General features: G+C 48.4%; 1 protein-coding gene across 1 annotated transcript in view; it reads left to right on the forward strand.

Annotated features, from left to right (window-relative positions):
• Positions 1-14,672: 14,672 nt before the first annotated feature.
• The window catches only part of GLI2 (GLI family zinc finger 2), a 255,853-nt gene continuing 246,479 nt past the window's right edge, over positions 14,673-24,046 (forward strand). Inside the window, exon 1 of the mRNA XM_055316156.1 lies at positions 14,673-15,097. The gene's annotated coding sequence lies outside the window, so the exon portion shown is untranslated. The remainder of the gene's footprint in view (positions 15,098-24,046) is intronic.

Genomic DNA, 24,046 nt, shown 5'->3' on the forward strand with positions numbered 1-24,046 from the left:
ACACTTGAGCTGAACACTAACTTGCTTTCTGAGAGCGAGTGGGGGCAGTGGACCGGGGGGTGGGAACTGATCTCTAGACATCAGTAGCACAGTGTTGCTATCATCACTATGAAGAGATGGGGACTGTCTCATTTTGTTTTATTTTTATTACATTTTAAAGATTTTATTTGTTCATGAAAGACACAGAGAGAGGCAGAGACACAGGCAGAGGGAGAAGCAGGCTCCCTGCAGGGAACCCAATGCAGGACTCGAGATCCCGTGACCCGGGATCAGGCTCTGAGCTAAAGGCAGACGCTCAACCGCTGAGCCACTCAAGGCATCCCGTGTCTCCCTTTGTCTAGGGGAATCGAGGAGGGCATCACAGAGGAGGTGAATAGCAAGCAGGGTTTTGATGGATGCAGAGGAGCTCTGTAGCAGAAAAGGTGGTGGAGGGCTTTCCAGGGAAAGGCAGCTCATATCAAAGGTCGGGGGACAAAAGACCACAGTGTGCTGCAAGAGACAGCTTCAACTCCATTCTGAAGTGGCTTGCATGCCCTGCTGGAGAGGTAGGAGCAGGGGAGTGACCGCTGCCAGGTGGAGATTTAGGAGGCTAGGGTGGGGGAGGGGTGGTGCCGCTTGTAGGGGTGGGGAACCAGCAGGAGGCTCCTCACAACCTCAGCTGTGTTCCTTCTTTACTCAAACCTGACTTATTTTCATTGCTTCTTCTTTTATTCCCTCTCCCCCGGAATTAAAAAAAAACCCATAACTTTTCCTTATTGAAAATATCAAACATTTCAAACATGGGGAGAACAAGAAGAAACTCCCATGAATTCATCAGTTGAGATCAACAAGTATCAATTCCTGGCTGGTCTTGTTTTATCTCTATCCCTACCCTCTCCCTCCAACCCAATTTATCGGAAAGCCAATCCCAGACATTCTATAATTTCACCTGTAACAATTTCAGTATGTGTCTTGAAAAGGTAAGGACTCTTAAGGACATAAGGTCAAGATATATATATCAGGTCTCAAGAATCAGTAGTAATTTCTTCACATCAAGGACTCTCCAGGCAGGGTTCAAACTCTCACTACTGTCTTATGCTTTTTTTCCCTTTCAATTTGCTATTGTTCGATTGCCTTGTGGTTTCTCACTGTCTGGATTGCATTTCTCTGATGGTGTTTAGCATGGACCTCTGTCCCCTAAATTTCTACTAAATTGTAGTTAGAATTGGAAGTTTGATCAGATACAGGTTTAAACATTTTTTTTTTTAACAAGAATTATAGTGTTGCCATCTACTTCTCTTAGGAGGCACATGGCACCCACTGTTGAGATTGGGCATTAGCAGCCCAAGCCATCAATTCATTGGGAAGTGCAAAATGGAGATAATTCTGATTCTGTCATTATTATTGTCATTATTATTATTATTGTGATTGTGATTAAGTAATCTCTATGCCCAACCACGGGCTCAAACTCATGAGGTGGAAATCAAGAGTCCCATGCTCTATCAACTGAGCCAGCCAGGCACCTCCCGCCATTTCTTCTTTCTTTATTTTTTTTTAAAGATTTTATTTTGGGGCTCCTGGGTGGCTCAGTAGGTTAAGTGTCTGCCTTTGGCTCAGATCATGATCTTGGGGTCCTGGGATTGAGTCCAAGTCTGAATCCCTGCTCAGCATGGAGCCTGTTTTTCCTTCTCCCTCTGCCTGTTTCCCCACTTGTACATTCTCTCTGTCAGGAAGAAAGAAAGAAAGAAAGAAAGAAAGAAAGAAAGAAAGAAAGAAAGAAAGCTTTTAAAAAAATAAAGATTTTTATTTATCTGATAGAGAGAGAGAGCGCATAAGCGGGAGGAGAAGCAGGCTCCCTGCTGAACAAGGAATGCTGATGAGGGCTAGATCCCAGGGTCCTGGGATCATGATCCTGGAATCATGACGGGAACTGAAGGCAGGCACTTAACCAATTGAGTCACCCAGGCACCTTTCTTTATTTACTAGCTGGAATGCATCTAAAAAGAAAAACTTACCTCCTTCATGATTTGGTTACTCTGAGATACAGTTAGGATTGGAAAAGTGGAACAAACACTTGGATTTTTCTCCTTTTATTTTGCATGTATAGACATAACTATAGCATCCTTTAAGGCAACCCTTTTATGCAGTAGAAATAGAATGTCATCCCACAAATGTAATTTAAAATTTTCTAGCCACCCCATGAAAAAAGAAACAAGTAAAATTAATGTTAATAACATATTTTATATAACATATACAAAATGTTACATAACTTATACATTCTATTTTTAAAGTACTATCACTCCAACATGTGATCAGCATAAAAAATACTCATGAGACACTTTATATCATTTTTTGGTAGACTGTCTTTGAAATCCAGTGTGTATTTTACACTCTGTTAAATTTGCATCTGAAATACTTGACCTGCCTGGGTGGCTCAGCAGTTTAGTGCCGCCTTCAGCCTGGGGCGTGATCCTGAAATCCTGGGATCAAGTCCCACATCGGGCTCCCTGCATGGAGCCTGCTTCTCCCTCTGCCTGTGTTTCTGCCTCTCTCTCTGGGTCTCTCATGAATAAATAAATAAAATCTTAAAAAAAAAAAAAAAAAAAGAAATACTTGACCTGCAATGAGATTTCATAAAATTTACAGCGGAAAATGTAGATTCACATACTCAAGTTGTTCCAAACACACATAAAATCTTTTCAATAGCTGAGTTGAGTATCAGATTTCAAACTTAAAATTCAATAGAACTTAAACTTTTGTCCTTCAGTTGAACTAGGCACATTTGAAGCACTCAGTCCCCCTGGATGGCTAGTGGCTACCATACTGACAGCACAGGTTCAAGGAAACCAACAAGATGTGTTTTCTTTCAAGTATATTTATATATGTATAGATTTAAACATACTAGATGTATTTTAACCCATTGCTGTTATTATTCTTACTGAAATTCACATGTCACCTCTTTGGCCAGGAAGTTTCTTTATTTGGTTAAATCCTGTGACCCAGGGATCCCTGGGTGGCGCAGTGGTTTGGTGCCTGCCTTTGGCCCAGGGCGCGATCCTGGAGACCCGGGATCGAATCCCACGTCGGGCTCCCGGTGCATGGAGCCTGCTTCTCCCTCTGCCTGTGTCTCTGCCTCTCTCTCTCTGTGACTATCATAAATAAATTAATTTAAAAAAATTAAAAAAAATACTGTGACCCAACTCTAAGTGGCTTTGATAGCTGCCTTGCTTTCTATAGGTATGATATTATGTTTCCCCTTATTATGATTCCTCTTGGACATTTTCTTCCCAAGACATAGAATCAACCATTTCTTCAAGTGGCTCTGGTTCTTTACGGTAGGAAATGATATTTAGAAATCAAATCTAGTTCCTTGGGTTGCTCATTGCTATTGAATTGGTTGTTTTTAGGACTTTTCAATGGGCACAGCTAGAAAATGTGATTTAAAAAAAGAAATAATTTATATTATAAAACAAATTTTCATATGAATTCATAATGATAGTTCATGAATTCATAATATTTCCAACTCAAATTCAGAATCATAGATTTTACTTAACCTTTTTAATATTTTACTTGTATTGAGACATGTGGCTGGCTTGGTTAAAAGACTATATGACTTTTGATCTTGGGGTTGTGAGTTCGAGCCCCATGGTGGGTATAGAGATTACTTGAATAATAAAAACTTTAATATTACACTTATATCTCCTTTCTCTCATGCTGAAAAATTTCAGTTGTCAATGCTAACATAATCACTCATTTGCATTATTTCTTGCTTCATATACGGTATCTGAAACCAGTATCAGCTCTCCACCAATATAGTTACCGAAAATAATGTGTTTTTTCCCCTAGTTCTTTTTGTCCTAGAGGTATATCCCTCCTTGGTTGTGCAAATTATTGTTTTCTGGTCATATGGAATATTCTGTCTCTTTGTATCTACTAACTGGACACGCATTTATCTTCATTTGTTTCATTTTACTTTCACTTATGGGGACTACTTTTTAAAAAGAAATTTTTGTTTTATAATAATGTAAAATATTTTCATGGTTCCAATGTCAAGTCCCATGGTGTGGGGATTCCTGGGTGGCTCAGCGGTTTAGTGCCTGCCTTCAGCCCAGGGTGTGATCCTGGAGTCCTGGGATCGAGTCCCACATCGGGATCCCTGCATGGAGCCTGCTTCTCCCTCTGCCTGTGTCTCTGCCTCTCTCTCTCTCTGTGTGTGTGACTATCATAAATAAATAAAAATTAAAGAAAAAGAAAAAAACCCCAAAGTGTGTTAAAAGAATTCTAGCTTTCATCCCAGTCCCCTCCATCTTATTCCCTCCTTCTCCTGCTAAATAGTTTAAAACATTTTTATGGTTTATCTACTTAAAGATATAAACAAATCTTATATATATATATCTGTGTACACATACATTGTCTCACTCTTTTCAAGATCAATAGCAGTCTACTGTCTACACTTTGCCTCAGTTTCTTTCACTTAAGGATGTATATAAAAGTTTAAGAAATATGCCTCATTCCTTCTTATAGCTTCTTATAGCTAATATTCCATTAAAAGGATGTGCTTAGTTCATTCAATCTGACTTGACATGAAGATATTTGGGTTGTTGCCAGTTTTTTTTTTTCATATATATATTATCAATAGTCTTGGTTTTCTGCATACGCCTTTTTGCATTGTGTCTGGGATAGATACCTTGGAAGTAATATGGGCAGGTGAAAGGGGGTAAATGTATGTGCAATTTTGCTAGATTTTCCAAGTTTCTCTCCATAAGGGTTGTCCATTTTGCATTCCCACCAGCAATGTGTGAGCGTGACTGGTTTCCCAAGAGCCAGAAAATGCTGTCCAGTTTTGGGATATTGTCTGTTAACTGAAAATTGGCATCTTGGTCTCGTGTTCATTTCTCATTGTCCTGCTACAACTCATTAAAAAGTACATGTGTCGGGGATCCCTGGATGGCGCAGCGGTTTGGCGCCTGCCTTTGGCCCAGGGCGCGATCCTGGAGACCCGGGATCGAATCCCACGTCGGGCTCCCGGTGCATGGAGCCTGCTTCTCCCTCTGCCTGTGTCTCTGCCTCTCTCTCTCTCTGTGTGACTATCATAAATAAATAAAAATTTAAAAAAAATAAAATTAAAAAAAAATAAAAAGTACATGTGTCAATGCCTCATCGACGGTGCCACCTTTATCAAAATTAAAATCTCCATACTCAGTGAGATCTATTTCTGGATTTTGTATTCCATTCCACTGGTCAATATCAGATTGTTTCAGTTAGAGAGGCTTTGGATTTTATTCATTTATTTATTTGACAGAGAAAGAGAGATCACAAGTAGGCAGAGTGGCAGGCAGAGGGAGAGGGAGAAGCAGGCTCCCTGCTGAGCAGAGAGCCTGACTTGGGGCTCAATCCCAGGACCCTGAGATCATGATCTGGCCTGAAGGCAGATGCCTAACTGCCTGAGCCACCCAGGCGCCCCAAGGCTTTAGGTTTTAATATCTGACAGGGCTGTCTGTTCCTTCCCTCCAATTGCCTTTCTTTTTCAGGATTTTTCCTGGCCCTTTTTGGTTCTTTCTCCATCTAAATGAACTTTATAATTATTGATTTATCTAGTCCTGTTTTCCCTCCGCTCCAAGAAAAGACCATACTTTGGTTTGATTTGCAATAATTTCTGCATTAACTTAGTTCTTAGAAAGAACTAACTCCTTTGTGTGTTGAGTCATCCTAACCAAGAACACGTATCTTTCTATATTTTCACATCTAATTATATTAATTCTAGTAGTGTTTTATGTTTTTTCTCATCCAGTTTTTGGGCATTTCTTTTAGTATTTAAACCTAGATAGTTTATACTTTCTTCCTCTTTGCTATCAGAATTGGGATCTTTTGTTCCATCTTATTTTCCAACTGGTTTTGCTTAGTTATATGGAAATCTTTGATTTGTATGTTAATTTTTTAAAAAAGATTTTTTTTTAATTTTTATTTATTTATGATAGTCACACACACACAGAGAGAGAGAGGCAGAGACACAGGCAGAGGGAGAAGCAGGCTCCATGCACCGGGAGCCCGACGTGGGATTCGATCCCGGGTCTCCAGGATCGCGCCCTGGGCCAAAGGCAGGCGCCAAACCGCTGCGCCACCCAGGGATCCCCTTAAAAAAGATTTTATTCATTTATTAGAGAGAAAGAGTGAGCAAGAGACAGAGATGGCTGAGCAGGAGGAAAGACAGAGAGAAGGAAAAGCAAGATCCCCATTAAGCAGGGAACCTGATACAGGGTTTGATCTCAGGACTCTGAGATCATGACCTGAGCCAAAAGGCAGACGCTTAACCCACTGAGCCACCTCGGTGCCCCAACTTGTGTGTTAATTTGAGGAGGGAAGACTTGCTGTCCAATACACTCAAATAGGCTATTCTCAGCTACTGACCAAATCCAGCCTTCATGAAGCAGTTTCCAGCTTCCACTATGCAGACACCGTCCACCACACAGCCTGACAGGGGACAGCCCCATGCCATCTCTTCCCACCTTCAATTCATTCACAGGCAGTGAGAGCTTGCCTCTCCTCAAATGACTTCTGGCAAAATGAGGCTCACCAAGTAACCCACATACAAAACAAACTTCTGACACTGAAAATTTAGAAAGACAAGGTGAGGGGCACCTGGCTGGCTCAGTGGGTGGAACATGAGACTCTTCATCTGTTTTTTTTTTTTTTAATATTTTATATATTTATTCATAGACACACACACACACACACACACACACACACACACACAGAGGCAGAGACACAGGCAGAGGGAGAAGAAGGCTCCATGCAGGGAGCCCGACATGGGACTCAATCCTGGGTCTTCAGGATCACACCCCAGGCTGCAGGCAGCGCTAAACCGCTGCGCCACAGGGGCTGCCCTCATCTCGGGGTTCGAGCCCCTTGTTGGGTGTGGAGATTACTTAAAAATAAAATCTTTATTTTTTTTAAGATTTTTATTTATTTATTCATGAGAGACAGAGGGAGAGAGAGGCAGAGACACAGGCAGAGGAAGAAGCAGGCTCCATGGAGGGAGCCCAATGTGGGACTCAACCCGGGGACTCCAGGATCACGCCCTGAGCCAAAGGGAGATGCTCAACCGCTGAGCCACCCAGGGGTCCCAAAAATAAAATCTTTTAAAAAAAGAAGAAGAAAGGAATGCCTGGGTGGCTCAGGGTTTGAGTGTCTGCCTTTGGCTCAGGGTGTGATCCTGGAGTCCCCCGGATTGAGCCCCACGTCAGGCTCCCTGCATGGAGCCCGCTTCTCCCTCTGCCTGTGCCTCTGCCTCTCTCTCCTTCTGTCTCTCATGAATAAATAATTTTTTGAAATCTTAAAAAAAAAAAAAAAACAGAAGAAAGACAAGTTGAAACACTAACAGAATAATGGATAACAGAGGAGGTGTTGAAGGAGAGAAATAATCTATACACAAGTTTAAATGTTCCTTTAATGAAGTCCACAAGGAGCTCCCACATTATTCTCTTTCTGAAGGAGACAACAAATGGAATGGAGGCAGCTTAAGGAAGTGGATACAGTAGAAACTGGTCACCTCCTAGTCTCTCTACTGTTTCCTGGTGACTTCCACGAGAGGTGACTGAGTCAACTCTGATACATTACGGGCATGGAGAGGTTATCCTTGAGATCAAAATGGAAGTCAGTCTAATATCTTAAAATAATTACATCACATTTTAATTATGTGTCTTTGAGAATTTTAAAAAATTGACTTGAGGGGTGCCTGAGTGGCTTAGTCACTTAAGCAGCTGCCTCTTGATTTTGGTTCAGGTCTTGATTTTAGGGTAGTGGGTTTAAGTCCAGCATTGGCCCCATGCTAGCCATGCAGCATCGTTAAAAAAAAAAAAAAAGAAGAAGAAGAAGAAAAATTGTCTTGAAAAAACGGCTTTCATTATTTTTTTTAAAGATTTTATTTATTTATTCATGAGAGACAGAAGGAGAGAGAGAGAGGCAGAGTCATAGGTAGATGGAGAAGCAAGCTCCCTGCGGGGAGCCTGATGCTGGACTCAATCTCAGGACCCCGGGATCATGACCTGAGCCAAAGGCAGATGCTCAACCACTGAGCCACCCGGGTGCCCCATAATGGCCTTCATTGCTATGTGATTGGTGAGAACTGTTGTGGGAGACGATGCCATCTTTTTCAGTTTGGTTAACAAACTCATAATGTATCTGGAGAAAAGTTCTTGAGAGGGCTGACCCTGATTGAGAAAAAGTCCTGAGGAGAGAGCCTCATTCTCCTTCCTCTTCCCATCCACCCTGCACATGGCAACCTCCTCCAGAGCCCTCACTACTCTGAGCTGACACAGGAGCCTGTGGGGTCACCACCCAGCCAGGGACTAGCTGGTAGGTGGTAGGTGAGGACTCTATCTCATTCATCTCTTCTATCTCTAAAGTGCACGCTAATAGTAGGAGCTCAACAAAGAGGGGTGAATGAGTATGAACAAATGAGTGTATGTATAAATGAACGAATGCATGCATGCATGTATGAGTCCATTAGATCAAGAGTTTTGGTGGTTCTGCTCTTGAATCTTTCCCAGCTGCCCTCTAGGGAGGTTCTGGAAGAGAGAAGGGTTTTCACTGGTTGGTTCTGTGGGGAGGGGTTCCTAACATCTCCCAGTCTTGCACAAATCCCCTGTGTGCGTCTTTACATTGTTTTCCCTACAATGTTGTCTGGGAGAGGGCTTAAGATTTGAACTGAAAATCAGAAATAGGTGTTTGCCTGTGGCCTGCCTGGCACCCCTCCCACCCCTTGGGTACTTGTCCCCCAGTAGTTCCCCCACCATTGCCATCCTGATGTTTCCCATTCCTATATGAACTTGTTCAGTGGAAGAAATTTGATCATTCATTCACAGTGGTAGGGTATCCTATAGAAACTTTCTGTGTTAATGCCCCTGAAACATATTTGCACAGTAATAGAAGACACAGCCTTAAGACTTAGGAGTGATTCTAGACTTCACAGTGTCACTGATTCCAGAGCCTGTGGGAGGTATACCAGGATGGAGGGATGGTGGACTGAGAGCCATCGCAGGACTCCTGAAAGAATAACACATAATCAGTCCACTTTGGGTTGGGGATTGACACATCACTGCCCATCCTCCTTAGCCACTGACCAGCTATTTGTCCTCCCGCCTGGCTCCTCTCAGTCATTGCTCCACTGCTCACTCCTCACTTAATACATTTCGTGCCCTCCCTCCCTCCCTTCCTCCCTCCCTCCCTTCCTTCCTTCCTTCATTTTTTTAAAAGATTTTATTTTTCTGTAATCTCTACACCCAACATGAAGGTCAAACTTACAACACTGAGATCAAGAGTCACATGCTCCACCGACTGAGCCAGCCAGGCACCTATCTTATGTCCTGCCATTGTGGCCACTTTGTGTCTGCCTTGATGAGAGTGCAGATTCCTTGGGGTGAGGCATCGGGTATCTTCCTTCTAATGTTCCAAAGTGCTTGCTAAGGGGCTTTGTAGCCAAACCAGCAAACAATACACGTGGTGGGCTACCTCAGGGCCTTTTCACGGTCTTCTCTGTTTTCACTTAGTTTTGTGTCGTGGACTTGATTTCCAAAAATAGCCACAGCACCATTTCTGCCCCCATATGCTTTACAGAATCTTGCCATATCCCATCAAGAAGAAGAGTCTATTTTCCCATTCCCTGGACCTAGGTAGAACTTTGTCTCATGAACAGAATGCTGCAGAGGGATGCCGTGGCCTCCAAAGTTTTGTAGAAGGCTCCTCTTGGCCTGCCTGGCATCTTCCCTTTGTGCACCTGTCCCCAGTATTGCCCCCTCAGGAGCCATCTTTGTGTTTCTTACTTCTTCTATAGAAGTGTGCTCTTTGGAAGGCTTTTACCTGGCTATCTCTTCTTAAGCTCACTCTTGGAACCTAGTTACCACCATGCTATGAGGAAGCCCAAAGCAGTCACAGAGACCACCTGGAGAAATCCAGACAGAAAGGAACCAAAGGCCCCCTGAGCCAGTAGCCAGCATTGTGTGCCAGGCATGTGATGGGCAAGTCTTCAGATGACCCCAGTGCCAGGCTTGGGGTCTTCTAGCTAAGGCCCCAGCACTGTGGAGCAGGCATAAACTGTCCTTCTTCTGTTCTGTCCAAAATCCTGACCCCCAGGATCTTTGTGTGTAGTAAATGATTGTTTTCTCCCACTGCATTTGGATAGATTTGCTCTACAACCCTAGTAACTAGACCACTGTGCGGTGAGGGACAAGCACTTCCCTTTTGGGCTAGATTTTTTTCTTTTCTTTTTTTTTAAGATTTTATTTATTTATTCATGAGAGACACGGAGAGAGGCAGAAGGAAAAGCAGGCTCCATGCAGGGAGCCCAGTGTGGGACTCGATCCCAGGACCCCAGGATCATGTCCTGGGCCGAAGGGAGGCATTCAAACACTGAGCCACCCAGGCGTCCCTGGGCTAGATTTTCTTGTCACTCAGCCTCCTTTGACTGCGTTCTCTTCCCTCTCCTAGTTAACCCTCCCTCATTCCTTCTACTTTCTTCCCGGCTTTATGAAAGTATAATTGGTATACATAAGTACATAATTAATGTATAAATATGATGAGCTTGGATATATGCATTTATTTGTGTCACTATCACCACAATCCAGGTAATAAATATATCCATCATTTCTACAAGTTTCCTTGTGCCCCTTTTCTTTTGGCGGGGGAGGGGACCTCTCCAAGGGAACTAACCTCTTGAATTCTTTTACTACACAACACCTGATTGTTGACTATAGGTACTATGTTGTAGAGCAGATCTCTGAACTTTGTTCGTCTCATAGAACTGGAACTTTACCCACTGAATTCCCCATATCCCCCATCCTCAGCGCCTGGTAAGTACCATTTTATTGTCTACTTTTCTACCTTTGACTATTTTAGCCTCCTATTAGATGAACTGACTGGTATTTGTCCTTCTCTGCTGGATTTGTTTCACTTTGCATAATTTCCTCCAGGTGGATCTCTGTTGTTCACAAATGGCAGGATTTCCTTTTTTTTTTTTTTTTGTTTTTAAGGCTGACTAATATTTCGTGGCATGTATATGCCACATTTTCTTTCTCCCTTTATCTGACGAGATATATTTGGGTTGTTTCCAGATCTTGATTATCATGAATAATGCTGCAATGAACCGGAGAGTGAAGGTATCTTTTCAAGACCCTGATTTCAATATTTTTGGATATATACTCAGAAGTGGGATTGGGGGATCATATTCTGTTTTATGTTTTTTTTTTAAGATTCTATTTATTTATTCATGAGAGACACGGAGATTCTATTTATTTATTCACGAGAGACATGGAATGAGAGAGGCAGAGACATCGGCAGAGGGAGAAGCAGGCTCCTCAAGGAGCCCAATGTGGGACTTGATCCCAGGACACTGGGATTTTGACCCGAGCCAAAGGCAGACATTCAAACACTAAGACACCCAGCTGCCCCTATTTTAAGTTTTTTTGAGGACACTCCATACTGTTTTCCATAATGGTTACATTATTGTGCATTCCCACATACATCAACAGTGCACAAGGGTTCTAATTTCTCCACAACCTCACTGATACTTGTTATCTCTCATTTTTTTGACATTAACCATTCTCAGGGATGTGAGGTGGCAACTCCTTGTGGTTTTTGACTTTCATTTCCCTGATGACAAGTGATGCTGAACACCTTTTCACATACTCGCTGGCCATCTCTGAACATCCTCTTTGGAGAAATGTCTACTGAGGGCCTCTGCACACTTAAAAACATATTTTACTTATTTATTCATGAGAGACACAGAGAGGCAGAGACACAGGCAGAGTGGGGAGCCGATATGGGACTCGATTCCAGGACCCTGGGATCATGCCCCCAGCCAAAGGCAGATGCCCAACCACTGAGCCACCCAGGTGTCCCCTCTGCCTATATTTTACTTGGGTTATATGTTGTTTCTGCTCTTGAGTTTTAGGAGTCCCTTATAGATTTTGGAAATGAGCTCCTCAGCAGATATTGTAGTTTGCAAATATTTTCTCTCACTCGAGAGGAGGCCTTTTTATTCTGTCTTTTCCTTTGCTGTGCAGCTTTTTAGTGTAATGTTCTCTATTTTTGCTTTTGTTGCACTCCATTCCTTCTTCATATCGGTGAAAACTATTTTCTCAGGAATGCCCTCTTTGAGCCCCACATCACCTCCCGTGACAGCTCAGGTCACCAAGCACCAGTTTAGCGCACTTTGCATTTTTTCCTCACCCAGTTTCTGATCATATATTTGCTCGTGGTTACTAATGAAACATTAAGCTGGAGAGGGGAAGGGACTCTCACCAGTTTGGCTCACGGTGATGTTAGGTCACTTAGCATGACGCCTGGCGTGCAGAATGTTGCCAACCGAGTGAACAGGGACTTGCCCAAGGTCATTCATTAAGGATCAGATCTGAAACCAGACTTGGTATCCCAATGCTCACAGGAAGGCTTTCTCTGCTGTGCCACTTGCCTCCACTCCAAACCTCATTGCTTTTTTCAGTGCCAAAACTTCTGACCATCTACCGATTAAGGCATGGTGTCTACTGCCTCTCCTCAAACCGAAAACATTCCATCTTCATCTCAACAGCCACCTTCTTGCCAAAATAAGCCAGAGAAGGTTATGGGAGTGCCTGGATTCCAACAGGAGTTGAGCCGGTCTGAGAAGAAAAACAGAGAAAAAGGAAATATCCCAAAATGTTGATTTGTTTAAACTTCTCCACAAACTTAACAACACAAGGAAACCAACAGAGACAAACTTATAATGAAGTAATCAGCCGATGAAGCTAATATTCCAGTAACATGAAATGATTCCCCACATTTCATGGGACAGATATGAATAGGGTCATTAAAATATGGCCATTGAGGGGAGGGAGAGTTTACTTTTTCTGTCTCCTTGGAGTCTGTGTTCTGAAAGCTCAGCAGGAATTTAAACAAATAGCATGGAGGACTGAATGGTGAATCCGATCATATTTAAAGAAAAAGCCCCTTTCAAACTTTTCTTCCCTTTAATAAATGCATTGGCTTCTGCAAGTTTTGCTTTTTTTTTTTTTTTAAACCCTGTGGGTTTTTTTTCTCCCCATCTGGAGAGCCTATTTGTTAAAAACAAAATTAGCATCAAATTGTTCTAATATTGTTCTGCATATTTTTTTTTCCCTCTAGGTCAAGAAGAAATTGTTACTTCTCTCATATAAGTGAATGTAAGGAGAAAGGAAGAAAGGTAGGGTGACAGGGAACGGGGACCCTAATATTCCTTCCCTCTGTGATTAAAAAGTGAAAAATAGAGTTGGGGAAATGGTCAATGGTATATGGAGACAGCTACCCACCAAAAGGGATTGTATCAGAAAAAATGGGATCGTGAAGGTCACGCCCCCACAAGGAGAGTAGAATTGCCTCTCTGAGCCTTTGTTTCTCTGGCATTCCAGACAAGATGCAAAGGTAGGAAGGGAGGCTGAAGGGAGAGATGCTCCCACTCCTCTCAACTGGGCCAATTTAGTTGAAATACTGGTACAACCCACTGAAATTCACGGAAGATGGGGTCCATCGCTCTGACCTTGGACAAGTTGCTTAACTTCTGTAAACCTCAGTCTTCTCATCTGTAAAATGGAGAGGGGGAACCAATCTCAAAGAGTTTTGTAGGATAGATATAAAGGAATTATCACCTGTCACCCAGCAGATAGTGTTTCACAAGTGTTAGAACTTTTCCTAACATTAAAAAAAATCCCCAAATGAGGCACTTTTTGGGTGAGAACCCTCAGCACAGAGAGAGGGGTGGCCCCCGAGGAGTGGAGGGACACTTTAGCCGGCCCCTCCCATGCTCTGCGTGCAAGCCAGGCAGCTCAGTTCTGAGCAGCGGTGTGGCTCGAGGGCCCAGAGCTAGTCACCCGGTTTGCTTGAGCAAGTTCTGTCACACACACCCCCATATACACCCCCATATACGCCCAAACTTCGGTGAGGTTTTTTTCTTCCTTCTTCCTCTGTTGTTGTTGGGTTCTGATTACTTCCATCTGGCTGTGGCAGCTAGTGCGGAGTCTCTTAAAAAAAAAACAAAAACAAACAAAACAAACAAAAACCCTCCCTGCAAAGCACACATGTACCAAGCCTAGAAGGCTTCTCGCCTCCCGCCTGCCTGCGCTCGGACGGCGGCTCGCGTGAGCGGCGGCGGGGGGCGCGGACGGGACCCCCGGCACCTGCCCGCGCAGCGAGCGGGGTGGCGGAGGGTCCCCGCGGAGCCAGCGCCGCGCCCCCCGGCCCCGCCTCCCGTCCCCCGCTTCCGCCCCGGCGCCCGGAGGAGCGCGCGGCTGGGATCCGCGACCCGGGCATCCCCCGGCGGAGGGGGACCGGGGAGGTGGGGCGGCCGAGTGATCTCGGAGATTGAAAACAGAGCAGGCCCGCGCCTCCGCTCCGGCGCTCATCTGACTTGAGTTAGCGACCCCCACCCCCCACCCCCCACCCCGGCGCCTTAAAAAAAAAAAAAAAGTGTTGGAAACTGGCGCGTTCTTGGGTTCCCTGCTCGAACTCTGTGGGTAGGTGTGCTTCCTCGGGTCGGCCGCCCCTCCCCCCCCCCGCCCGGCCCGCGGCCCCGGCCCCGCGGGTCCCCCGGGCGGGGGCGGGGCGGGGCGGGGCGGGGCGGGGCGGGGGCGCGGCGCCGGGCAGTGCCGCAGCCGTGCGCGCGGGGGCGCTGTGCCGGCCGGCGGCGCTGCGGGGCTGCAGGAGAGCCGGCGCTCGCCCGCCGAGGCAGCACGGCTCCGCGGACTTTTTTTCAAACTCCCATCAATGAGACTTCGAGGAGGAGCGGGAGGAGGCGGCGGCGGCGGCGGCGGCGGACGCGCAGGAAGGCGAGGAGGAGCCGGGGAGCCCGAGCAGCCGGAGGAAGGAACGCGGGCCGCGCGGCGCGCGGGAGCCTAGGGAGCTGCCGGCTGCGGGCGGTGCGGGCTGCTGGGCCCCCTCCCGCCTCTCGGTCCCCTCCCCTGCCTGGCCCGCCCCGCCTCGGCCGGACTGAGCTCCGGGACGCCGCTGCCCGCCGCGGGTCGCCGCGGCAGCCAAGTTGGGATGGGGGCCCGAAGCCACCGCCCGGCGCCCCGGAGGCCACCTGCGTGCTAGAGGCAAACTTTTGTCTCCCTCGGTAAAGTCGTACTGGCCTTTTTGCTTGCTTTGCGTTGCGAAGTGCCCCCTACCCTGGCCGAGCCCGGGCCGACCGGGATGCGGCGCCGATCCCGAGGGTGCCCCGGCCGGGGACCCGCGCCACCGGGCTTGGGGGGAGGGGGGCGGCGGCTGGCGGGGCGGCCCCGTTTCGGGCTCTGGCCACACCGTGCGGGGACCATCCGCGGTACGGGGCTAGCAAGTCGTGTCCGGGGGGCGATTTCGCGTCCCCCTTCCTACCTGGGGGAAGAGAGCCCGTCCTGTCCGGGCGCACCGCCCGGCGGCCCCCAGCCTGCTCCACTGCGCCCGGGTCCCGGGCTGTTTCTGGGGAAGGCGGTGGGCAGCGCCGGGGGCTGGATGCTGCGGAGCTCCCGGAGGTGGGCAGGGGGAGCGTGTCTGGGGAGAGCGTGTGCGTGTGCAGGGGCCGCAGCCACTTGCGAACTTCCAAAGTGTACTTCTCCGCGCTCCCCGTCGCGAAGCCCTGCCTTCCTTTCTTCCTCGCTCCTTCCACCCCGTCTTCGGGCCCTGTTGCCCCCCCCCCCCTCGGTCAGGCTCTCCTCTCCGGCCTCCCTCCTCGCTTCTCCCCTCCAACTCCTCCTCCTCCTCCTCCTCCTCCTCCTCCCCTGTCCTCCGCCCCAAGAGGCGCTTGACTTCTCGGAGGGATCCGCACGTAATCCCTGGCCCCATCCTCGGGTCCCCCCCACCTCTCACCCCTCACTTTCATCCCCGCCCCCACTCATCGTCTCCCCCCCCAACCCCCCAAAGGCCAATCTCTCAACAAGTATATTTGCTGAGGAATTTGAAAAATCCACTACTGCAACTTGATCTGTGTGTGATGGATGGGGAGAGGCGCGTAGAGAGTTGGGCGCCAATCCTATTAAGGGTTTAGAGAGGGGAGCGTTTTTCCCGGACGGGGGAGGGGGCGGGGGGGCTAGGGAGGGGTGGAGGAAGGGAGCGTGTGTGTGTGTGTGTGTGTGTGTGTGTGTGTGTGTGTGAGAGAGAGAGAGAGAGAGAGTGTGAGCGCGCCCGCCGCGCCGGGGAGCTGGAAGTCCACCCTATTCGGCGTCTTTTCAGCCCCGGCAGTAATTGCTGTCATTTCCTAGGAAACCCGACTTTTACAGCGCGAGGAGCTCGAGACCGAGCCGGCGCGCTTCACCCCGGGTGACCAGCTGCGGAGGCGCTTGCGGGCCCCGAGCCCCCCTCCCCCCGTCCTTTCTAGGGTGCCTCTCCCCGCTCCCCTCTCCTCTGTATAATTTCTTATTCCTGGCTCTCTCTGGGTCGATCCCCGCTGGCAGAGTAGATCCCTCCCGAGTCCCGTGCGGGGCCCTGGGGGCGGTCTTGCGCGCCGCGCTGCCCTCCCGCGCCCGGGCATCCCGCTGGGTGCACGGCCTCTGGCGCGGCTTTGCAGCCCGGTGGCCGCGGCGGAGTCCCGGGCCCCCGCCCCGCCGCCCTCGCCGGGCGTGTGAAGGTTTAATCCCGACAGCTTCAGATAAAGGGAGCAGTTGTAAAACGCTCATATGCTGTTTGCAGACGAGGCTCTGGGGGATGTTGGAGAATTTGAAAGTAAACGTTTCCCTCGCAAGCGGCATAAAATAGTGTTTAAACAAATATTGTATTGGCATGCTCAGGGGGCTCAGTGCCAAAAAGTAAAGTAAATAAACTGTGAAATCCAAAATATACAGCGGTGGAAAGCGCAGGAATAGGCGGACCTGTCGCAAGTCCCCCTGATGAGATCTGTTTGTTCTGGCCACCTCACCTACAGGCCCCCTCCCCTCCCATTTCCTTACCTTGGCTGAGAGTTTCCTTCTCTCGGCTTCCCAGTGTCTGGGGGCAGGCCTCCCCGGGCCTGGGAGCTGCTCTGCCCGTGGCTTAGTCTGGAGGGAATTCATTGTGTAGCTACCTGGGCTGGTCTCCCTGCCCCCCCCCCCCCCCCCGCCCCCAGGGGAGGGGAGGGTCCCCAGGCCACGCTTGGCTGCTTTTAATTTTGATGTTCTTTATTTAGGCTTTTCCCAGCTTCTGGTCTAGAATGTAGACTTGCAGATGCGTGCCTTCCAGGCCTCCCTCCCTGCTGGTGCCTCTCACAGCACTTCTTGCTCCTCTTCTTCAGCTTTCTTGCTTTCGTTTTTCCTAGCCTCTCTGCCTCTCCCCTCCAGGGCTGAAGGTTACAGGAAATTCTGGAGGTGTTCTCTCCCGGACTTAAATTCCATTCAAAGCCGGACAGGAGGAAAGTTGTCACTTGGCTGAGAGTTTCAGAGTTAGTTAATGTTTTGTAATCTTTGGGATGCTTTTGTGTTTTCCTTCTGCTTTGAGAAATCCGCTGATTTTTGGGAGATTGTTTAGTGGTTCTGGGGGGGATTTACACTAATGCAGGAAGATCTCCCTGGAGGCCAGGAGCCCACCTGCCCAGGAGATAGAGCCCTTGGGTGAACCAGCCAGCCCTAGGTCTGGCATCCAAGAGACTGTGGTCAGAGCAGTCTGTTTTCAACATCAGTGGGTGAGGCTGAGAGAAAGAACCCCCGCTCCCCCTCCATAGGGGAGCCAGGCTACAGAAGAATAGGGTGGGACCAGTAGAGATATTTTTGTCCTCCGTGGGAATTGTTCTGAGGGGAATTTGGAGTGTTCAGACTCCTCCAGCAGAACCCCCCCTCCCCCCCCAGCTGCTCCCCAACTCACGCTGCCCCTAGCCGTGGCCTTGGAGGGAGCTTTGGACTTGGCCTATGTTGAAGTGTGTGTGAAATTAGATGAGGCCCTCCTGGAGTGCCATTCCACTTTTTCAGGGGTGCTCCAGCCGACTTGTGGGGGGAGCTTGGACAGAGGAAGTCCTTTGAGCTGTGAGTCAGAAGAGGGGGCCGCAGAGCTGCTGGTCAGCGGCTCACTGCCCGGCCGTGGGGGTCCTGCAGGCTGTGTACTGTAGCTGGCTTGTTTGCACTGTCGACTGAAAAATACACAAATACTTCATGCTTTTTGTACTCCCACAAGTGTCCTGTACACAGTGCAGCCCGTAGGGCTGGATTAGCAAACCAGGGGATTCAGCAGGCAGGCAGACAAAATTGGATATTTGTCTAATAAACACCCCTCTTCCATCAGGGCCTCCCTCGGCCACTCCGGGGCGGAGAAGGAGGGGGAGGGTGGCTTCTCCCCACAGATGCCAGCAATTCCCTTTAAATGAGACCAGGAGGTTGTCGTGTGCACTCTGAAAGCCCGTGTGACCCCTACACACCCTGCTGGCTTGTTAACGCTCAGAACGGAGTCCTACATCCTTATGTACCCTAGGGATAGGGCAGCTTGCCTTTTCTTGGGGAAGTGTGTGTTCAGCAGGGCTTTACTTTCATCTGAGTGATGCTCACTCATGACGCCGGCTTGAGGGGGGTGGAGCAAACCAGTCTTGCTTCTTTAGACTGGGGTGGGGGTCGGTTTCTACCTGTGCCAGTGCCTGCTCCCTGGCGCTTGAGGGATGGCAGGCCAGGTGGACCTCGCTGTGGACATCTGCAGCTGTTCCCGCTGGGCCAAGGCCCTTTGAAAGGGAACCCCAGGGAAGCAGTCCCCCACCCTTTCTTCTTTTCACTAAGTGTCAGAGGCTCGGACAAATGAAACACGTGAAGAATGCCAAAGAGAGAAACTATTCTCAGATTCCAGAAAATTCGGGGGCGGAATAGGTGATTGTACCGACAACCAGAATGAATATGCAGCAATTTCGGTGAATGAGGCTCATTGGTGGAGTCTAAAGACCGTGGGGGAGCTACTCTGTAATTGTTTCTTGGAGCTTGTTTAAAAGACCAGAAGGCAAGGGGATGTTGGTGTTTGGTAGTGTCCGTTGGCAAAGGGCAGCAGCTTTGTGGTTTTTCAAATAAACCCAGGACACCAGACTCAATATTACTCATTTTCTCTAAAATTAATTTGAGTGTTTGCTGTGGAAGATGGGATTAAAAAAATAAACAAATCATTGTTGGTTGTTTTTAGATTTTGAGGGTGACAGAAACATCTTTAACTCACAAAACTGTGTTTAAAACCCTGAACAGATGCACCAAGAACAGCATACTTTCTTTGGGTTTAATATCTTATTTCTCCCTAGTCCTTCACCAACAAAAGCATCCTCAGTAATCCTGTTTGTGTGCCGATTCTGGTTTCTTTAAAAACATGCAAATGGGGGAAATAACTCAGTAAGATGTGACCAAAGAGTACCTATTAAACCGTTTTTGAATTTTTTTTTTTTTGCTTTAAATCAAGTAAGTCAATGTGGTTTTGTGTGTGTGCATGTGTGTTGTTAAAAAAAAAACAGGTTGCTGGGAAGTGTGTTTTAACAGTGAGTGCCCGGTTTCATGCATTAGCATAAGAAAAAAGTTTTAGTGCATTTACTATTGTCTTGAATGAAGAGTTTCAGCAAAGGGGAGGAAAGCCGCAAAAGGGTGATGGTCCATTGAGATTCTTCAGCAGCCCCCCAGCTCGTCATCTGCTGCTGAAATCTGTGATCGGATATCACTTTTATCTCGCTTTTCCATTCTCTGGCCTTTTTCACACGTTCACTTTTGTCAAGGTTTATTGATTATGTTTTCTTCTCTGCAAATCTGTGGAAAATTTAATGAAGCAAAAACAGCAGTGAAATAAAGGGGACTTTTTATTCATTAGCACGGGATTGATTTACCCCCTTGGGCGGAGGGAGGCGGAGGCGGAGGGAGGGTGGCCCTGCTGCTGGCTGAGGCGGGGCCTCCCCAGGCCTGTGGCCTCAACCGCTGACCGGCACGGGTGGGGGAGCCTGGGATTCCCTTCCCAACTGAACATTTCAAAGCTTGGACAGACAGGATGGCTGTTCCTGGTCAGCCTGAGTCTACCATGCTTCAGACCCCAGCCCCAGCCTCCAGGAATCCGGCTCAGGGGGCTTTAGGGCCGGGTCGGGTGGAGATTGGGATATTTGTATTCCCCAGTCTTACAAACCAGTGGAGTCCCTGCCTGGGCCTTCCCGGGGACACAGTTAAGTATCTCTTTTCCTCCAGCCCCGCTTGCAAACCTGTAATTAAGCAAAGCCCCTGGTGTGATTACACTTTGCTGACTCGGCTGGCTTTGGAACCGCTTCCCTCTACCAAAGAGGGTGAACTCTTGCTCTTTCCAGAGGCTTCTTGGGCAGCCTGTGGTACAGTTCCATGGCACATGTGTTTGTCTGTCTCCCTGTCCTACTCTTCTTTCCCCTGTCCTCTCTCTCCTCTTTGTCTCCTTTTCGTCTTTCTCTCCCCCCTTCCCCTTTTGCTCCCTCCCCCTCCCCCTCTCTCCCTGATCCTTTTTAACATCTCTCTTCCCCCATTTCCTCTTTTGCGGCTTCATTTCGCCCCCTCTCTCCCTTCTCCGTCTCCCACCCTCTTTGTCTCTCCCTCTCCCTTCTCTTTCTCCGCTTCCCCCTCCGGCCCGGGTCACCCCTCCCCCGCGCACGCCCCCTTCCCCTCCCCCGCCCCCAGCTGCCCCGCCGAGGGCTGGCCGGGAGGCGGCGCGCCCAGGCCACGGGGACCGTGCCCGCGTCCGGGGGACCCTGGGCGCCCCGAGTGCCCGCGCGCCGGCCGCGCCGCCTTCCTCCCACCTGCCCGCCGGCCTGGTTTGCGGCGCCGGAACAATGGCCACATTGTCCAGGAGGCGCACCGGCCGCCCCCGGCGAGCGGCGGCTGGCGGGACAGTGCTCGTGGCGAGTCGGGAAGGGAGCCCGCGGGCCAGATCCCAGGGGGCCCGCGCTGCCGCCTTTGTCGCCGGGCGAGCGCCCCGGAGCGCGCGGGTCCCCGCGGCCGCGCACCTGGCCCGCGCACCTGGCCCGCGCACCTGGCCCGCGCACCTGGCCCGCGCACCTGGCCCGCGCACCTGGCCCGCGCGCACGTCCCGAAGCTGCCGCCCCGGCCGCACCTCCCGGTCGCCCCCGGCGGCCCTCCCCGTCCCGGGCCCGGGGTGCTGAGGGCAGTTCGGGCTGCGGCGTGGGTTGAGAGCATTTCACCGGAGCCAGGACACCGGGGGCCACGCTCCCAAACTTTGGGAGGCGTCAGGAACTTTTCCTGGGAGGCATCGGGAGACCGCCCACACCCGGGGAGGCGTCCCGTTGCCTTGTCCCCACCCCAAAGGCAGGAACCCAGTGCTGGTTTCTCCGAATAGTCCGCACCCCCCCCCCCTCCCCGCCCCACTTCGTCTTGACCTGTGCGGATTCGAAACCTCTTAGTTCAGAAAGAGAAAGATCTCTGAATGCTTTAGGATGTTAAAAGAGCATCCGTCCCCGGGTCCAAGCAGATGCTTAGCAATGCTTCTTTGTACGGTGGACAATGCAATAAGTCAGCCCGACTTTTGAGCCACATTTATAAGGAACTGTAAGGGCCGCTCAAGTACACTTGTGCTAAGTTGAATTGATTGAAATTTAATGGCGGTTAGTGGCGATGAATGGTAATGATTTTCCAGCGTATCTTTGGCATACTTGACATTAATAACCGGAGAGTGTGTGTCTATGCTCACCGAGAGCCTGCCACACACGTGAGGTGTAGCATTATTCATTTCCTTCGCCTCCTTCCTCTGCTCAAATCCTTTCCCTCCTCACCATAATTCAGTTGGTTTGGATGACTTAAAAAAAAAAAAAAAAAGGAAAAGAAGGAAAGAGAAAAATCTTTCTCCATTGAGCATGTACGTCATGTCAACATGATTTTGGGCTCATGATTTTTTTCAATTCCTACATAAATCAGCTTCTAATATACGGAATGTGATGAATTTGTTTTAGCTGCCATCATGAATTAATGTTATGCAAATAGAAACTTTGCAGGTGAAATGATTTACTAAATAATTTCAACTTCTAATATTTAAACTCATTCATTACGTTGGGAGTTAAAAAAAAAAACAAGTCCATATTTTTAAACCTGAGATGGGGAGATTAATATGTAAGTATTTGCAGTGCAGGCAGACCTTGATGGCCAGAAAATAGCTCTTAATGTGTTGATTCTTTCTTTGAGAATCTACGATTCACCAAGCAGTGGCTTCAGAAGAAGGGGATAGAAGTCTTAACCAACTTCTGTCTGGGGGAGGACACAAATGCATTAAAAAAATTCCAACATGACTCTCAAGGTAGCGTATCCCATGGGATTGAACTAGCTCTGTTTTGGGAACCAGAAGGGGCTTTCCTCTTCAAAGAGGAATAAGACCAAGGCAGGTGGAGAAGGGTGAAGGGCCTTTGATATTTCCTGCTCCCTCCTGTGTCATTTGCTAGTTAAGACTATTTTCGTAAACATTTATTATTAAAGTATCCATGACATACAATGTTATATTGGTTTCAGGTGTACAACTCAGTGATTCCAAAGTTCTATACTAGTTAAGACCAGCTTAAGACCGAGTCACTGATACCTGCCAAAGAAGGTGGCAGAGGTGTAGGATGTTGGACAGAGGATCCCCTGTCCCCCCAGAATTTCCTAGGCCATAACTGCTGGGAATCCTTTCTCCTACACATCATCTTTCAGTCTCTTTTCCTCCAGAAAGAGCTGAGGAAGAGAGTTGGCGAGTTGGATGAGTGCATATGAAGAAAAATTAGCCCGAGCCCTTGGTTACCAGAAAGGAGAGGGAGACCACTCTCTCAAGAGCTGGCTGACCTTGTGCAAGTTGCTTTGACTTTCTGTGGAAGGAGGACCTTGGCAAAGGTGATTTCAGATTCTTGGGCTTCAGAATCCTGGAGCCTGCACGCCCCATCTCTTGCCGCCCACCCTGAGAATCAGACGGCAGGCAGGGTGGGAGGACCCGAGTCTGGAGAAAGTGTGGAGTTTCTGTTACTGCCTCAGCTTCCAGGGAGCGTGTAGTGAGGTGCTGCTCTGACTATGCCCCACGTTCCCATCAGTCACTCGCCGTAGCCCATGGCAGTGCTTGGACACCTCTGGGATGTAGTCATGGCGTGAGCATAGATGGGGGTGGACTTGGGGACATTGGCGGGTGGTGGGGGGCAGGGGAGGCACACGGCCTGTGATGGCCTTCTCAGACTTTCTCGAAGGCTACGGATAAGTTGAAGGAGGGCTGACGCATAAATATGTCTTGGATCTCTGAAGATAAGGGTAGAGTTTTGACTTGACTTCTCCAAAAATTGAGGTCATCGTGGTCCAATGACAGGTTGAAGGCACATCACTCAGACATTTCCGCAGACAGTGGTGGTGGGTTGTGCTATGGTGATACATTATGTGTCCAGGCAGTGACAGCGTATTTAGGGCTGGCCCTCACTTTCTGTGGAGATCAAGGTGAGGGGACGTGTCTGGTGTCCCCAGACAGAGTGTGTGCATGCGTTGCTTTGTTTATGTAGTGAAAAGAGAAATCAGACTTCACAGTTGCACAGCCAGGAATTTTCAGGTTCAAATGTAACTCACATGTCTTCATCTACAGGAAATGGATATAATCTAATATGTTACTCACATAGGTGATAGAGTATGTTGTTACTCTTCCTGTAAGTGTGAACACGGGATGTGTGATATGTATATATATTTATTCTGAAATACATATATATCAGCAAGTCCTGTAACTATCAGATCCCTTTAAGAATTAGATTTTTTTTTTTCACTTCTCCTAAGCTGACTTAGGAGAAGTTAAAAAAAAAAAAAGAAAGAAAAAAATAGTGTAAGAGACTGAAGTCAGAACTGGACAGGAGTTTTATATATATATATATATATTTCCATTTATTTATTCATGAGAGACACAGAGAAGAGAAGCAGGAAGCAGAGACACAGGCAGAGGGAGAAGCAGGCTCCATGCAGGGAGCCCAACATGGGACTCGATCCCAGGACCCCAGGATTACACCCTGGGCTGAAGGCAGGGCACTAAACCGCTGAGCCACCCAGGGATCCCCTGGACATGAGTTATAGAGGCAAATCTGAGAATAAGGCCTCAGGCACCTCAAGGCTTGGTTCCTGGGACTCCTGGATGAGATTCAGGTGGGAAGCTGGTTAAATAT

The sequence above is a fragment of the Nyctereutes procyonoides genome, unplaced genomic scaffold, assembly GCF_905146905.1.
Source record: "Nyctereutes procyonoides isolate TBG_1078 unplaced genomic scaffold, NYPRO_anot_genome, whole genome shotgun sequence".
NCBI lineage: Eukaryota > Metazoa > Chordata > Mammalia > Carnivora > Canidae > Nyctereutes > Nyctereutes procyonoides.